At 40.4% G+C, this 19,128-nt stretch overlaps 1 non-coding gene across 1 annotated transcript; it reads right to left on the reverse strand.

Moving 5' to 3' along the window:
• Nucleotides 1-9,371: 9,371 nt before the first annotated feature.
• Trnam-cau (transfer RNA methionine (anticodon CAU)) lies at nt 9,372-9,444 on the reverse strand. Its single transcript has one exon. It is a non-coding gene; the product is annotated as a tRNA-Met (tRNA).
• Between the last annotated feature and the right edge of the window lie 9,684 nt (nt 9,445-19,128).

The following is a 19,128-nucleotide window of genomic DNA, read 5'->3' on the forward strand; positions in this document are numbered from 1 at the left end:
TGAATATTTTACAAACACACCTACACCCATATTAGATATTAGAACACACAGACTCACACACCTATCATGCATATTAGGACACATAGAATTTTAGACAACAAAATAGTATTTTTTAACACCTGTCTTTATCTGTATGTTGATTTTATTATTGTTAATTTCACCAAGATCATTTACCATATGATCTTAGAAACTACACATACATAAATAATAAGAGTGTCTTTACAACCATATTTATGGGCATAAATATACTGTGAGAAAACACCAATAGTTTTGAAATTCAAAGAATTTTATAGTGTGAGTATTGAATTGAAATATAAAATGCCTGAAATCACTTGAGTTTTCTAGGATAAATCCAAAGTCCAAGTGACAGAGATATTTATGTACACAAAGATTTATAGGGTTTCTGAACATCAGCTTTTTATGAAGAATGGTAATTGTACTTTAAATTTGTATTCTGTGACAAAAAAAATCCCAGAATGTATTTTTACCCAACTTGATATCCACTTTATAAATATTTCACAGGTTTTTAATTGTCTATAGCACTGAATAATATGTTTACATATTGATAGATATTTTCAATTATCAAAATCCAAAATAAAATCAACCAAAGTGGAACAAAACAAGGAAACTTAGAGAGGTCAATTTCAGTGACTAAAGATGATGCTAAACGCTTTAGAACAGTCAGATGCCCACATAAGCAAGTTCAATTTTCCTCCCAAAATAGAAGTAACAGCTAATCTTTAGTGTGATAACCAAAGAATCAGATAAGTCAATCCTGGGGGAAAAACCATGCCACTTCCAATACTTCAAATATACTAAATTCCTTAATGTTTATAAATTTTTGAAAACTCTTTTTAGAAAACATTGAAATTATTAAAAAAATGAAAGATTGGCTATAAAGTCAAAACTTCAGTTCAAGCCAAACCTTAATGTTTTTTGTATCTGAATCAGAAGTCCAGATTTACAGGAAGATGATCTGTCAGGTTGAACATGCACGAACTTTCATGTCCACTCCATGAACTGCGCCTTCCGGAATATATCCCAGGCACAGTGAATAGGTGTCCTACCAAGTGAGTAGTGTTAAGAGTAGACATCGCAGAGAAAGGAAGTTGTTGTAAGCCTGGAAAATAACTCACAAGAGAAATGTTCTGTGGAAGAAAAATACAAGATAGAAATGTGTGTGTGTGGTGGGGGGGACACATATTTATCCCTAAATGCCTAAGAAATCCAGAAGCCATGCTGGATCATGACCATCTATGCTCATTATGTTCTCATGCACATTTCTTTCCCTGACCGCTGCAATAGCATCCTAACTTCACCCAGGATCTCCCCTTAATTCTCTTTAATTTGTTCTCAAATGGAGGCCAAGCAATATTTTACAAATGCATACATAGATGTGGCATTTGTCTCCTTAAGATTTTTGAAGGATCCCTTCTTTAAAGAAATGACCACAATGGCCACTGTTGGCCTGTGACATCCTGTCTAGTGCTGTGGACCTCCCCAGCCTGACCTGCTCATAGAGGCCTCCTGCCCACTGTTTCACCAGCTGACTTTCCTCTCACCCTCCACGCTGGACAGGCAAGTTCCTCCACCCACTTCCTGAATGTATTGCCTCCATGTATCTTTACATCTCAGCTCAACTCTCTCAGTTCTTCTAGGAGGACTTTCGTGAGGCCCTCAGAACAGATCACTCCCCTGAACACATTGCTACCGCTCTCTTTTTCATTTCAGTTATAGTAGATTAGTCATTATCTTGAAGTTTAGTTTACCTAACTAGTGGAACTTCACCAATCAACCATAGTCTCCATGAAGGCAGGAAATTTGCTGATTTTGTTCCCTTTTTGGTTTCCACATTCAGCACAGTATATTAAAAGAAAACTAAGTGATTAATCAAATAAATGATATAAATTATCAAATAAATGAAAAGAAGAACTGACTCCCATTGGATGAATACTATTGGATGCAGTCCAGAACTGGTTCCGGGTCAACCTGATTATGAACTTCCTCTGTGTTTCCAAGGAGGGATCTCAGAGTGGAGACTCTTTAAATGAATGGATCAATAAAGTTAGAAAGGGAACTCTTGCCCTAAGGACCAATCCAGAGTCAGCACCCCATGTGATTCAAGGGAAGAACACTCAACCCTCACAGGTTATGCAAATGTTGGACCCTGGAATGGAGGAGCCGTACTCAAAATTGCCAGAGAACATGACTTTGATTCTACATTAATGGACAAAGAACTAGCAAACTTTTTTGTTTTAAATTCTGAAGATGGGGGTTTCCATATCCTGTATTAATTGCCCAGAGGGCCTGGTGTCCTAGACCATTCTTAACAGCAAGGCTAATGTCTCATGCATCAAATACTGCAGTACTCAGAAGATATATATATTTAGTTTCACTTCATTACCCAGACTAGTCTCAAACTCCTGGGTTCCAGTATTCCTCCTGCCTCAGCCTCCCAAGTAACTGGAACTCCAGGTGGGCACACCACACAGTAGAAAGCTTCCATGCTACTTCCCTACTCCCTGGGCCTAAGTTAGGAAGTACATAAAAGCAGGACTGGGTAAAAGAGATATGAAGCTAAAGAAGAAGGATTAAAGTTTACAGCATATTCCAGTCCAGATGTATGTAATGAAGCTGAAACTGATAGTAGAGAAGGGTTGGAATAATTTTATTTTAATAGAGACTCCTCAAGGAGTCCTGTGCATATATTTTTAAAATAATTCTATCTGTGCAATTATACTCAAACTTTGTCAGCCGGATGTATATAGTTAAGGTACTCAGGCTACAGTGAAATTAGGGGCATGTCTAGTAGACCTCCAAAAATTTTTGTTATAAATTGGTATTTGGGGATCCTCAACCCACAAATGGGGTCTCAAAGGTATGCAGAGCAGCAGTGAGATATGTCAATATGTCAGTAACAGGGCCATAGCTTTAGGTGCAAAAGGACCCATGTGGGCTGAGGCGTGTGCTTTTATCCATCCCAGTAGCCCTCGGCTATGACACTAGAGGGACAGGACTCTGTGCTTGTCCCCTGCATCCCCAGCACTGCCGTCATCTTACCTACACCTTTCAGTTCCTTGGACCAGAATGTAATTCCATTTAGTGTTTTGAGACTTTAGAGTTTCCCTGGTAAAGGACTGAAAGCAAGACAAGTTTGATTTATAGGTTTGGGAGAACATTTCCAGTCCCTTAACTCTTGCCAGAATAATAGGTGTAGCAATTCCACATCTCACAACACACTCCAAACTGAAGAGTCCTAGAAAGATTAGTGTAGGATGGAAGCCAATCTCAATTTAAATATCTCCCTCCTACCTGTTCTCCAGGACAGGAAAAACAAGTAATAACCTGATATCCAGAACTACTCTGAGGTCTGTGAGAGTTTATGAGATGGTGGTATCTTTTGGAGGATAAGAATACAAAAATCTTGTCATACCTTAAGAGTGATAAAGTCAAGAGTGGTTATGTTCATTTTTGTTCTCCCCCAGGGAGGGAAGAAAGACATTAGGTATGTGGTAGGTGTTGGGGAGCTGCAGAGTGATAAGGAGGATTTGAACAGGATCCCCTGGAGTAGCTCTACATGTGACCTGCTTTGATCCTCCTAGGTACCTGAAGCAGGTGATACCCTATTTCTGGACTACACATAAGAAAACTTACCTGTGGTCACTAAGTGGAGGAATCAAGATTCAAAAGCCTGAGCTCATGTTCTGACCACTATTCAAAACATAATCTCTCCTACCACCAGGGATTTTTATTGTTATGTCAAGACTGTTCTGCAATTAAATATAGGGGAATGAGTTTTCAGAGAAATAACAGAGGGAGGTGAAGAACAGATAGGTTTGGACACGAGCCACAGAGGAAGAGACTCCTAGGGCCCGGACTGAAAAATCTCCAATCTGAAGAAGCCCCACCCACATTACACAGTTCTAGTTCACATGTTATATATCAAGGTGTATTGCACATTGTTATGGCATGCCTATAACAGATCTAGTTAGAGAAGTCACCTGCAAATTTGGAGAATAGGAACCCTGGTGCAAGCAGTTGGGAAAGGAGATGGGGTGAATTTGGAGGAGGTTGCACTGGACTGTTGGAAAGGGTGAGATCATAAGGCATCAACTTTGGCAATGATTGAAAGGCTGCAAGTGGACTCTAGGAAAATAAATTAGAGGTCAAGGCTAGGCACGGTGGTGCACGCTTATAATCCCAGCAGCCTGGCAGACTGAAGTAGGAGGATCAGGAGTTCAAAGCCAACCTCAGCAACAGCAAGGCACTAAGCAACTCAGTAAGACCCTGTCTCCAAATAAAATACAAAATAGGGCTGGGGGCATGGCTCGGTGGTCTAGTGCCCCTGAGGTCAATTTCTGGGACTCACTCACCCTCCCCCCCCAAAAAAAAAAAAAAACAAAAGAAAAACAAGTCAACTCCTGAGAACTTCTCAGGAACCATATAAAATTTCCTATATTTTCATTGATTTTTCTATTTTTCTATTAATTTGCAAGTGGAATTCCATTACCTTGAAGCAGTGGAACAGAGAGAGTTTGTGTCTTCCAAGAGATTGACATGCATGAAAAACAAGTTACCAATCCTTATTGCAGCATCTGGGGTCATATATAACTCACCAGCTGGTAATGTGAATACCACTCAAAAGAACTGTCATGTTTCTTGACTCAGTTTAGTTCTAATTGGCACATGGTTTAATTTATTGAGGTGCTATCACAAACTCAGAGCTTTGATTCATGTTATCGCAGCAAGCATTCTTGCCTTCGTTTGTGAGTTTCAGCACTGTGCAGAATTTCAGGGACACCAAAGTGTGTCGTCAGATGTTTTGCTTTTGGTGCCTCTGCTCCCATTACTCCTTCTTTGAGGACTATTTCTCTTCCATCTCAGACAGAAAACCACTTACTTATCTTCCACGACTCGGTCTGAATGTCTCCACTTGATTATGTTATCACTTCTTTCTAGTGCCTGTAGGTTACTGAGGGCAGCGTTCTTTCTGATTTATTCTCTGTTCCCAACATTGCGAAAACTATCTGAAACCACTAGACACTTGTCACTCGACAGAAATATAAATGTAAGTTAATTAATTAATCAATCAATGGACAAGGGAAGTACAGGCTGTTTAGGAGGCTAGTTTCATGTGTTAATTGATAAGGCACCAAGAGATAAGCCAAGGTAACTCCAAAGAAGGAGCATCTGCCTAAGAATTTTGAGCCATTAAGGAAACCTTTCAGAGAAGGAGGCTGTGTTGACCATGGAATGTGAAAGAGACCTCAGAATTACTTGGAGAAATAAGAGTGAAGAAATACCTGAAGAGAATAAGAACTTCTGAAGATCTTGTTTGCCATGTGTCCAGTATACCAGGACTTCAAAGACTGCAAGTCTGTTTTCCTTTTCAACTCCTTTACTCTCCCTGCAAATCGACCATCCCTGGGTGGATGAAGAATCAGGACATGCATCAGGGGCCTCAACTCTCTGCTGGATGGAGCATATGCAGATAGAAAGTCAGTGGAAAGGGGACAGAGAGATGATAGGTGATAGGTATGAAGACTGAGAGACACGGTAGTCTACGCAGGGATGGATGACAGTTTTTAAAATTCATACGCCAATTTTACATTTAGAAGTCAGAAATTTAGAAAAGATGAAGGTCTTGACAAGACCATAATTGGTATAGGATCACCCTGAAGTTTCTGACTTTGTGGTACTTATAAAACAAAGTACTATACAGTACTTTACAAATACTTTGTGTTATATTCTTAATACACTGTATTATATATTCTAAATTATAGGTGTATAATAATGTAGCATATATATGTATATAATAAAAAATCTTTGCTATGCAAATGGCCTAATTCCAAGAATTCCACTCATCTCCCTACTACTTTGAAATTGGAAAAGAATAAATTAACCTTTAATAAGAATGATAAAACCACTGAGAAAAAAAATAAAGAATGGTATTTAATAAGAACACCATGTCCTTATGATGAAGAGTAATCTCAAAATAATAAGTACTGTTTTCATTGAGGCAAAATTTGTGATCTTGAAATGACCATCTTGAAGAAAAATATGATTCATTATTAGAATTTTCAGAAATATGAAAATAAACCAATAACACTAGATAGAAAGATAATGTAGCAGTAAAGATTCAACTATGTGCTTAGAGGGGTGAGCAAACGGTCAAGGAAAAATGTTTCAGGGGATGTCATGGAGAAGAACAAACTGATTGTCCATCAACCTCATCAGAAAATATTTACACTGTCAAATAACTTCCATCTGGAATTCAGAAGGGAAAGTTACTGGTATGGTCATCCTGCCTCACCAGAGAATCATTTTCTTTGCATTCATATAAACTCCTATGTGGTAATTTTATTTCTCTGTGAAACATAGTTGAAGAAAATGCAAAGGAAAAAGATCTATTTTTTATTCACTGAATAAGATTATTAAAAATGATCAGGCTGTCAAGCTATAACGAGACTGTGCCTTGGCTCTGAATCACAATTCTGTCACGCTATGACTGGAATTTGAGCCCATTTATAGGAGTCAAAGTAGAACTATGATCCCCAGTCTATTTTGTCTGATTTGTGGAATTCATTTTATTTTTTGCTCTTAGCAAATTTATTCATAATAGCCCCAAATGTAAAACCACTCAGATATCCATCAACAGGCTAATGACTAAATCAACTCTTTGACATATAGATATAAATGGATATTATTGAAGTCACTTAGCTATTTGTTGTCTGAACAAGGATATAATATAGGCTTATCTATTTCAGTTCTCTTCTTTTCTCTGTAGCAGAAGATGAAATTTCCAAATTTCAGTACACTTTGCTCTAAAGACAATCTCGGGTGTCACTGAGATACAGGGGCTCCAAGATTTTCTCTGGGATTTTTTCTCAAAGGGAAGTCCCTATGATTTTTCGTCTTCTTCCATATAAGACCTTTCATGTGGCCACCAGATTTGGGTGCTTCCAATTCTCAGACTGAGAGGAGTAACAACTCTATTCTCAGTAGAGAAGATCTGAGCCTTCAGGTATCCTGGGATTCCTGTGATCTATTTTACGATAAACACACACACAAACACACACAAAACATATTCCTTTCTCTTTCTAAGTTGATTTTTTTCAGGTATTTATTATAGTAAAGGACATAATATGATACTATTTTTCTCCTTTAGACTGCTGATTTTTGAGTTACAGTACCTGGTGTTTTAATTTTGAACTGTAATTTTATATCTACAATAAATCCCCAAATCCCACTTGGCCATAGTGTAGACTTACTTGTAGTCAGTTTGCTAAAGTTTTATTGATAATATTAAATGTATCTACATGATAGATACACATGATTCTCTGTTATTACCTTTATGTGTTTTCCGTGTTAGTGCAATTTTGCCTTCATAGAATGAGACAGGAAGGTGAGCTAATCCGCTTTTCAATGCTGCATCCAAAACGCCAGATGAAAAAACTTGGAGAAGTGAAAGTTTATTTTGGCTCATGGTTTTAGAGTTTCAGTCCATGGTGAGCCAACCAGTCCATGGTTCAGTCCATGATGACCCCTTCTCGGGTCATGCTCTGGACCCATGATAAGGCACAGTGGAATGGAAGAAGGGTGTGGTGGAGGAGCTCAGCTCTATTCTTGGCAGCAGGGAAGCAAAGAGAGGAGGGAAAGAGACTCAGGGAGGATGTAGCCTTCTAGCGCATGCCCCAGTGACCCAAATCTTCCAGCCACACTCCACCTATCGTTATGACAAAGTTGGTCCTTTCAAGTTAGAATGAACTAATGAGGTTACAGCACTCAAAATGTAATCAAATCATCTCTGAAAAAGTCTCCTGTAATAAGAGCTGTAGGGGGGGCACCTCAGATCCAAACCATGACAGAAGTCATCCCTCTATTTCTGTTTCCTGGAAGGGCTTTTGGGGAATTTTCATTATTTCTTTCTGAAATGTTTGGTACATTAACATTTCTCTGTGTCACCCATATTTTAAGAAATCTGACAAACTTCTTCCCACAGTGAAATATGGATGAATATGCTATAATTGACTACACAGGAAGGGGGCTTTCCACTGCCGTGACTCTGCACCCAAGTGCCTGATGGTTGCCTGGGACTGTTCATTTCCCTGGAAGGAGCTATTGGGAAAATGAGATGGACATGGAGTAGGAAACCTTGCAGTATTCACCGGGATCCACTGGGCATCTCTGCGTCTTTCTGTGGCGAGTTCTGATCTTTCCAACCTCTGAAAATAATGATATCTTTTTCAATTCTTCCTTTCAGTGCATAATTGCACTCTTTGACCAATTCCAGAGGGCTAGGCTAAGCTCCTACTTCTACTATAGAGAGGGATATCTGGGAGACGTGCTTCTCAGCCCAGACAAGTAGACATCCCACAACAGAGCCTGTGTTAGTCTGCTTTTTGTGCTGTGACTAAACTTCCTGATGAGAACACCTCAGATGAAGGAAGATTCGTTTTGGTTCTTTGTTTTAGAGGATGTAATCTATGGTCAGTGGACTCCAGGTCAGAAACATCATGGTGGCAGGAGAAGGTGCTCAGCTCATGATAGCCAGGACGTAGAGAGAGGGAGGGTTGGATGTAACCCCAAGGCCATGACTTACTTCCTCTATGTACATTCCACCTGCCAGCAGTTGCCACCTAGTAGTACATTCTAATGACAAATCCATCAAATGTATTCAGTAATCCCCTGATGAGATCAACACCCTCACGATGCAATCATTTCTTAAAAGTCCCACCTCTGGACGTTGCTGTATTTGAAACCATACTTTCAACACACAAGCTTTGGGTGGAGACATTCTAGATCCAAACCATAACACAGCCAAAGAATTGAAATAACTGGCTTGGAATTTCCCTTTTTGACCTTCCACGTTTCTCTTAGTTTATCCAGAATATTCTCTTTCCTTTTGTTTTTATGCCTACCATCCACTCACCTTAAAGAAGCAAGAGAACCACCATCATGGGTCAAGACCAATACAAGATTACCAGACAGAGTGATTGTTGCTTTAGGGTGGATAGTCTGGTTGATTTTTCTTTCTTAAATCACCTTGTCATATTTGTTTGCTGCACTTAATATCCATGTATCTGTTGTCATAAAATAAGCCTGTCTGCATGAACAGCAGAAGATGGTAAAAAGGGATAATTTCCATAAAATGCTCACTTAGTTTTGTGAAGCGTAAGCATTAAAGACTCTCACTCTAGGTAATTAGGGAAAACAAACTTCATGTCACCTTGTTGCATGCCTTACATTTGATTTTTGCTGCCCCTAACACAAACACACCTTGTCTTTAATCATATATACATACATATATATATATATATATATATATATATATATATTTTTTTTTTTTTTTTTTTTTTTTTTTTTGGTGGTGGTGGTGCTGGGGATTGAACCCAGGGCCTTGTGCTTATGAGGCAAGTACTCTACCAACTGAGCTATATCCCCAGCCCCGTCTTTATCATATTAATAACAACACCATTAATACAAAGATCAGGCTTTGAACTTGGGGTAATTCCTAGTTTGATATGAACTCATGTCTATGTAGTCTGTTGATGGTCGTTGTCCCGTAGACAGAGAAAATACAGTCAGTAAATAGTATTTAGATTTCACCCATTCTTTATGTCGCACATGGTGTTGTCTGAACATGCCAAACCTCAAGCTGAGAACCAGGAATGAGGACCCTTTGTGAAGGAATGGAAGGTGTCAGGGAGTTCAGGCACCTCCTGCCATGCCCGAGGCCTCTGTGTTCACAGTGGTCAGGGTCATAAGGACCGCAGGGCAGCAGAGAGGTCAGACCTCACTCGGAAAGTCCCCTGATGAAGTCTTGAAGGGGAGTCACACCATCTCTCCCCTCACTCTGCTCCCTGTGGTGGTGTGGCTCTCTCCTGGGAGTGAAGCTTCACACCATTGGTGCAGGGCTGAGGGTTTGCAGAGAGACTTCCACTCGCTCCCGTTCAGGCCAGGATGCTCCTATGGTTTGGGTGGAAGAGTGAGTTTCAACCTCGGAAGTGCTCAAGAAAGTCTGGAGTCACAGTCTTGCACATAGTAGCTATTTCTTTTTTTTACTTTTACAGACTGCTTTTTGATTCATTGTACACAAATGGGGTACAACTTCTAATTTCTATGGTTAACAGCGTGACTTTCTTACTCATTCCTCACTTTTCTTTGCAAGACTGATTAGGGTAACAATTCTGGCTTTTGTCATCTGCTTCCAAAGATGCCATAAGTAGTTCTAGTACATCCCTTATAGGTTATGAGACAGAACTGCAGTGAAAACATGATTTTCCAAGGGTTTTTTGTTTGTTTGTTTGTTTGTTTTGCATAAAATCTGTTTATATAGGAATCAGAAACTCGTTATTTCCTCACAGGTATATTAAGTAGATAAGGTTTGCATTTTAGAATTTAGAAACGTGTCTGAGAGAAAACAAATTCCCTTTTTTCTCACAGAGAGAAAATGGTGAAGCAAGAGTTCAAACGAGTCTTCCTGTCTGTACCACCTGAGAACTTCGGATTTTTTATTCTTTCAGGGCACAGTTTGTTTTATGACTCTGAATCTTCTCCATATCCAGATGAAGTTCCCAAAGTGTTATTTGCAAAGTAGAACTCTTAATAATGGATTTTAATATCATTGTTGACTTCGTCATTTCTTCTTACTTTTATGTATAAGAATGTGGAGTTAAAACAAACCCACTCTTTCAGGTGAACTGTGGTAGAGCCAGGCCCTGTGGCTCCTGCTTGTAATCCCAGGAACTCGGGAGGCTGAGGCATGAAGATCACAACAAGATCAAGGCCAATCTCAGCAAGGTAGCGGGGCCTAAGCAACTTAGTGAGGCACTAAGCAACTTAGTGCACTGTCTCAAAATATAAATAACTAAATAACTAAATAAATAGGGGTGGGGATGTTGTTCAATTCTCAGTCCAAAAAAAAAAAAAAAAGAAGAAGAAAGAAAAAGGAAATATGGATATGATAGAAAAAAAAAAAGAGACTTTTCTATCTGATTGCTTCTGCTCTAATAGGAAAATAAATTTGAGTACACAGAATTTTAGAAAATGCTTTTTAAGCCTTGTTTTTAAAGCATGGATGGAAATTTATTCCCTGTGTTTTTCTTTTAGAAACTCTTCACATTTCAGAGGTGTTTTCTTACTGTATTTGGAGCCCACACAAAAGCTCTCACCCCCAAAGGCACATGGGGAGGAAAGGTTGAGAGCTTTGATTTGAATTATAATTTGTGGTGACAGGGCACCTTTCATCTGAGAACTCAAAACCATCCTGTAGAAACTTCCTCCCTATTCTGACATCCTCTGAGGCAGGGAGGACCTACTTAGGGCTGAGAAGCACAGGGTCACACAGGGAGAGGACAGGCCTGGGGAGGTTTTCAAACAGTGACAGAAGCTTACTGTGCACCCCAACTTTGCATTCTGCTCCTGTCAAAGGGGCCCTTGGTCTGCCTAGAATGAGAAGGTCGTGAGTGAGGCTGTTCCTTCTCTAGCAGCTTTGTATTTAAAGGCTCTGTTTCCTCGCATGCCAATTATTCTATGAAATCATGCTAGAAGGAATAGGAGGAGGGAAGGAAGGCAGAGAAAGAGCCCATTTCTTCGACAGGTGCCAACAGTTTCTTAGAAGAAAAGAAGCAGGTTAGTAACGAGGGGATCTTTTGCTGTGATCTGAGCTCCAAGGATCCAATATTCAAGTTAAGCCCGAGGACTCCCCAGCTCTTCTTGGGAATGTTCCTTCTGGTCCAGCCCTCGAGCCCTGAACCTGTCTCTCAGCCTGTGGCAAACTTCCCCAGTGCTCTCCTTCCCTGGGCTTTCTCCTCTCCAACCCAGTTTTCACCTGCAGCTGAAGAGATGTTGCTAAACATGCCTCTTTTCTGCTTGAATTATTTTATTGACCCTTTACAGAGCCAGCAGGGGGCATGCATATTTGATTGAGATAGAGCTCCACCCACTAAAGAGGCTTCAACATACATTTCTGTCTACATCAACTGCTACTGGAAACCTTGCTTCAAAGATCGCCATCAAATTAAACCCTTCCCTCTTCTCAAGACCCCAAATACCAATTCTCCCCAACCCCCACTATCTATGGTTTTCACAGTGGTCTTCCCTGTTAAACCCCAGTGTCCTTATGGCAATAAACCTCTTAGCTTTGTGTCCTTCCTGTGGATGTCAGTGCATGGTACATAATCAGCCAGGATGGGTGTGTGGCCACACATGTGAGTTGATATGCAGTTATTCAGTCAATACCTGTAAACTGCTCTTGGGTCATAACCGAATACCTGGTGTTGAGAACAGTCCCGACAAGGATATGGCTCCTACGGGAGCGGCTTAAAGCCACCCTGGGGGAGCTGCCTGACAGACGCAGCCTCCTCTGCCATCAGGAGGCAACACCAGGAGCCACGTTTCAAGCTGTTTCACAGAGTTCTTCCAAGGGACGGAGACACTGCTAACTGTTACACTCCATATTGACTTCCATTCTATTGTGCGTTAATTTGCTTTGTCCCTTCCATGTCTTCATGTTGAAATTTGATTCCCAATATCGTGTTATTGCTGGAGAATAGGCAGTGTAACATGAGACTAGGTTGTTGAAAGGGATCAATGCCTTTCTGTAAGGGCGAGCCCCCACTCGCGTGGGACCGGATCAGCCAGCATGACGGTGGGTTGTGGCAAAGCTCGGCTGCCCCTGTGTTCTCTCTTCTGCATGTGCCCACTTGCCCTTCCGCTTTCCAGCACAAGTTGAAGCAGCATAAGGCCCTCACCTGAAGCAGAGCTGATGCCAGTTGCCTGCTCTGTGGACAGCTCAGCCTCTGGGAGCAAGAGTGAAAATGAGCCTCTATTCTTTATCAACCATTCAGTCTTAGGTGTTCTGTACAGCAACAGAGACTGGACTAAGATTCATTCCTTATTTCTCTCACTCCCTACTTCCCTGCTAGATACTTCTAGGTTCCCCTATATAGTAACCACTTCCACTAAAAGTTCTGTCTGGGACTGAGATAAAAAAAAAAAAGTTCTGTCTCCTGAGATAACTTGCCATTATTAGCCGGCGTGGTCCTCATCGAGGATCAATCCCACTGGCCTGTCTTCCAGAATATTCTCACAGTGTGTGGTAAGAAGGCATCATGTGCTGTACATGGAGAGTCTGCTTTAAGCCTTAAACCACAAGAAGGTTGTGAATCTTCTGATCTAGAGGGTTATTAGATGCTTCTCCTACTGCCACAATGGGCACACTGTCATCCAGGAGATAACCCAGGGATGCAAGAAGATAGAACCAGCATAGAGCAGATGCACAGTTTAAAGAGTCATTTGTAGGGACATGTCCAAGGCATTCCTGGACTTCCAAGGGACAGCAGGTGGCTAGCGCTTTGCAGAACAAAGCGGAGGACAGTGAAGATTCAATACAGGTGAGTAGGCAGAGAATGTTTCTTCTCAGTTTATTCAGTTAAAATTCAGAGTCCGTGTTCTGAGGAAGAGAAAAGCAATCAGCCCAGAAAATTTCAAAGCAAGCCATGGAGTGGCCCTGGGGGAAGCTCCGGAGGACATGGAAGCAGAATGCCATGGTAGGCACACCCCGGTGCCTGACACCCTGTCTGGCTCAGCGTCGGCCTGCGGTAAATACAAGAAGTGAAGGAAGTTCACTTTGACCCAGGAAGCAATCTGACCTTGAAGCTAAAACAACTCCTTCCGATTTGTCAAATGCAAGCAAACTATGTGGGACCTGCACCAGGATCACTGCAGAATTTGTAATGTAGGTTATGGAACATTACCCAGAATCACTGAATCTGAATTTCTCAGCAGTGACCTTGATAAAATAATGACTTGATCATCACAGCAAATTAATAGCTAATATTTACTGAGTAATTATTTGCAAAGCACTGTCTTCACTACTTTATATGTATTAATTACTTTTAAAAGCCATAAAATCTCCCTGCAAATAGTAGCAACATTGACCTCAGTTTGTCACTGCATCTCGATGCAAAGAAAGATTAAAGGATTTTTTAGATTCATGCCACTAGTAGGAAAAATGCTGGGATTTGAAGCTGAGATGTCAGATTTCATATCCTGTCCCCCGTATAATTATTCATGGCCACACCTAACCTCACTATGGCTGAGTGTGGCCTCTGGAGTTGTGTTATTCAAGACACAGCTGCTAGAAAGTACATGTAAGGGGAATGTATTCTAGGAACCACAAATATGTAATAACTCCATGTGGGATTTATTTATAGGACTTCAGAAACAAAAGTCAAGTGAGAGGCATATTGTTAGGGTACTTCAGTGATGGTGGTCATGATACCTATGACCTATCTTCCTATTTGTTATTACGATTATAAAAGACACTTTTCTCTAATGCTGACCACTTCTTGTTTAATTTGTTCTTTTTAGTTAAACATGATGGTAGAGTGTATGTTGACATATTTACACAATCATGAAGTGATGTCTTCTTTAATTAGGATCCCAGTCTTGTGGGTATACGTGATGTGGAGATTTCACTGTGGTATATTCATATACATACATGACAAAGTTATATCAGATGCATTCCACTGTCTTTCCTATTCATATCACCCCTCCCTTCCCTTCATTCCCCTTTGTCTAATCCACTGAACTTCTATTCTTCCCCACCCTTTGTTGTGTGTTAGCAGCCACATTATCAGAGTGAACATTCAATCTTTGTTTTTTAGAGATGGGCTTATTTCACTTAGCATGATAGTCTCCAGATACTTTCATTTACCAGCAAATGCCATAAAGTCATTTTTTATGACTGAATAATGTTCAATTGTGTATACATACCACATTGTCTTCTTTCATTCTTCTATCAAAGGGCACCTAGGTTGGTTCCATAGCTTAGCTATTGTGAAATGAGCTGCTCTAAACCTTAATGCAACTGTGTTTATATAACACTGATAGAACACTGTAGTATCCTAATTTTAAGTCCTTTGGATGTTGACCACTTCTTGATTTCTTGTCCAGACTTGAAAATCATGTGATGCAGTGTCATTATAATTCCCACATTACAAAGATGAAAAATGAGTCTTGTGAAATTATGTGACCTCTGTTGTCTACCCAGATGCTATGGAATTGGTCCATAACTCAAATTCACCTCGGGCCTTTAGTTTTTTTGCCCATAACAGAATGGAAGGTATGAGTCAGTTGGCGAATGGGGAGAAATAGGAACATTGACATCTCCAGTAATCTGAGTTCAATGTTGTAGCAGAAAGGAAATGTGCTGACGGTCTCTTAGGGAGGTTTGCAAAGGGCCACATGAATGAAATATAGAGCTTCTGATGTCTTTATGGGTCATTTGTAAAATCTTTCTGTCTCTGCAGTTTATTGAGTTCACCAACAGTCCTAGAGCTGCAATTAGTTCATTAACTATATGACCAAATGTTTTCAAAGTTGAAAGGATTAGAATTTGCAGGTATTATTCCTTGTCAAATTCAAGTTTGAGTAAGTATTAATTTAACAATATTAATAATTATTAACTTATGAAAGTTAATACCTTAACAAGTTAACTGTAATACTAATAGTTAAACTAAAGCTTAGAATATGTTGACATTCTCAGTCAAATTTACTCTTACAAAATATATAGTCTTTAAAGGCAGTAAACAAATTTTAAACTTTCACAAAAAGTGGTAGGAAAACCCCACATATATCAGGATAAAAAGCCCCGGTGAGCTCTCCTCCATGCATTTTTAAAATGTAATATTCCCTTCCCTCCTCTCACATCACTCACACATGCGCTCGAATATGCCTAAATCCCTCTGGTTCCCAAACTTACCATCAATATTTATTATGCTGTATCTGCATCTCCTATTTCCCTTTCCAGAAAGAGTCTCACTCCCTCTCTGTTCAGCCAGTCTGGACTCGCCCCCCAACAACTTGCTCTTAGATTACCCCTGAAAGACATCTCCACCCCACTTTCCTCTCTCCTCTTTCCTCTCTTTCTCCACTGAGAGGCTCCACAAAGAATTTGGGTCAGCCTCCAGATCAAAACGGTAGTGTTTCTGCAAACCTGATGCGGTATTGGTATTCTCCCAGCCCCTATTAGCGCTTTGCTCACAATACAGCTGTGAGTCAGCACCTGTCATTCCCACTCTCATGTGCTCTTTGAGGGCAGGCGCTGACTCTCATGCACTCCTACAGAGCTCCGGTGCAAGCTGATTGACGGATGGAAGGTTCTGGGGTGGTGATTATCTCACACGGACTGCATACTGATGCTGCGTTTCTTTCCCTTCCTCTCTAATAAAGCCATTTGAGCTATGGTAATGCAGAGTTAGAAGGAGCTGTCAGTTCCCCTCTTCATTGACAAGGATCAGGCCAGTGTGTGATTTCCTCTGAGGATATTGTCCAAATGTAACTAATATTCAACAAATTGCTCACAAGCAAACCTTGCCCTGGTTTCTATTATGAATTCTGTGATGTAGTTGCAGGAGGCTCAACCATCCTAAAAGATGTGGGCGCACAAAAACACATGAACTCAGGCCTCATAGCTGATTCTAGAGAGGCGCCCGAGTCTCCATCCACATTCTCTGAATCTGTAATTGTGGCTTTGCTTTCCAGCAGCCTCTGGGTTCTCAGCACGCCCCTTCCCTTCAAACTCCCAGAGAAGAATTACAAAGCATATTTAACTCTCAGAATCATGCTCTTAGTAGGTGAGGGTGGCAAATAAAAAGATATTAAAACCTAGGTGCAGCATATGCCAAAGTCATACAGAAGGCAGAGGCAGACGGGGCAAAACCTCTGACTTTATTTTGAGGCAAGGAGTAATACGTTTCACAGCTCTGGACTGCTGCCTGCAGACCTTCCTGCTTGTGAGAAGCAAGGTCACCATCACAAACACGCATAGCCTCCAGGAGAGAGGAAAGGAGCGAAGCAGACAGGGCAAGATGCCAGGCCATGACTAAATGAAAGGCGTGTGTCCGTTGGACGGCACCTCCCACCCATTATTTAAGCCCTGCATGGGCTAAACAAAGAATATCAATGGGCAGATGAATCCCTGGATCATTATTTTGCAACCAAAGACCAACTGACCCTCCTGAAGTGTTTCATAGACTTTAAAGTAATAAAGAAAAGTTGTCATCATGTTTAAATGGCATCAAGTGATGAAAATAAGCCAAAGAAGTGTTTAAATAAATACGTGAATGAATGAAAATTCATGCTAGGTCATCAAAGGGAAATAGATAAAGCAGTAAAACCAATAAGTGTTAGAAAAAATTCTGTAATTTTTCCTGTTGCCTTTTTTGAAGGGAATTGTATTTTTTATTGATAACCAGGAAGGAAAAGAAAAAATACACAAAATATCATTAAGGTATAAAAATTATAAGACAAGCCATCTAATATGTGTATATATAAATGTGGGTGCATACATATATAGACATTGACTTTAACACTCTATTTATGTCTTTGCAAATTTAACATGTTTCCAGTCCTTCGCAAGTAACCAGTGTGCTGAGATCACTACTTCCCTTCGTGTCGATCAAACACCTCTCCTCCTTGCTTTGCGTTCGTCGTGCTTGGTTTTTGTGTCGCTAATCTTCCCAGGGATGGTAGCCTGCTCCGTGCGCTCTTTTACAACATTCTTTGACCTCGTGCTCCTGTATTCAGCCACGCCCTTCATGTGCTCATATTGGATTCTTTTCCCTGGATGCTGCACACAGGGCAGTACTCAGAACAGTACAGCTGACTTCATCAGTGCATGGCTACGCAGCTCCTGGTGATGTGTGTGGGAGTTTCTCTGGGGTGTCTTCTGCCTGGGACTGGGGTAAGGGGCACTCTGCGGTGACAGGTGTACCAGATGCTTCCTGCAATCCTGCACAAACACTTGGTGCCTCCTCTGCCTCCAGCATCGGCTTTGTGCTGAGAAACTCTTCACCTTACAGAAGCACCACACCTCTCCTGCCCTGCTTCTGTGCATTGCAGAAGAAGCCGCTGGAGACAGTGGCAAGAGGCTGCTCCCACTCACGACGCCATCCCATCCTTGCCCTTCCCTTAGTCCAGAGCACTAGGTTGCAGCACTCTGACGGCGAACTCGTGGGTAGTCACTGAACCTCTCTGCCTTCTCAGCAGCCCGTCAGTGCCTGCCACCCCTTCAAACATGACAGGCCTGCATCCTGGATCTCCAGCTTTACCCCAGTGGCAATTGTGACCTAGTGTCTCAGTGAGAGTTCGAGGATCGTTTCCTGAAACACGACTCAGGTTGATCATGCGTGTGATTGCCATGCAGGACACTTGCCTGTGAAACATTCGGTTGTAGATATTTATCTGTCCGCTTAGTTGACTTTCTACTGTAGAATGGATGCCACTCTTTATACATTTTTAAGTATGTGTGCTCTCAATTTTACACTCAACCAAACCGTCTCCTTAAAGTTTGCATCTGTATTTTCCTTCTCTTTATGTGTTTTGATGAGCATGTGTATTTCATTTATTTCCATGGAAATTATTAATGTATTCCTTTGCTTTTAGAGTATTTTGGGTCTTGATTTAAAAGTTTCTTTTTTTCCTAACCTGAGGTCAAAATATAGTTTCTAAGGCACACAAAAAAATAGATTCTATATTACTTTCTCCAAGTTGAATAATTTTGTTCTTCACCTTTAGGCTGTTAATCCTCCTAGAATAAATCATTTTGCACCATGTGAAGTCCAGCTCTGATTTTATTTAATTTTAATGTGGAAACAGCTTGCCCAGATCCATTCATACTATTGTTCTTTCTCCCAGTAGTTTGATATAATGCCAGTTATTTCATGAGTAATCCTTGCAAACAACCAGGGATACCTATACTTTGCTTTTATTCTCTTCTGAATCTTTATTTCTATTTTATATCAAAAACTTAATCTAGACTTAAAGCATTATTTGTTATCTTGCAAGGGAAATCTTTTATGGTTTGCATTTTTGACAAAAATATCTTTAATATTTTTGAATATTAATTACATTATTTATATTTCTATAAAAATTTTCTAGTCATTTGTCAACTTAAAAATCTGTTGAGATTTATTCACATTTTAAAGTATACATACGATTTGATAAGGAGAAGTTGGGAGTTTAAAATGTTAAAATTTTAGAAATGCTAAAATTTCTCCATGAATGAATGTCTTCTTTGATTTCTTGAATAATGTTTTATAATTTTCTTGATAAATATGC

Source organism: Sciurus carolinensis, chromosome 1 (assembly GCF_902686445.1).
Source record: "Sciurus carolinensis chromosome 1, mSciCar1.2, whole genome shotgun sequence".
NCBI classification, from domain to species: Eukaryota; Metazoa; Chordata; class Mammalia; order Rodentia; family Sciuridae; genus Sciurus; species Sciurus carolinensis.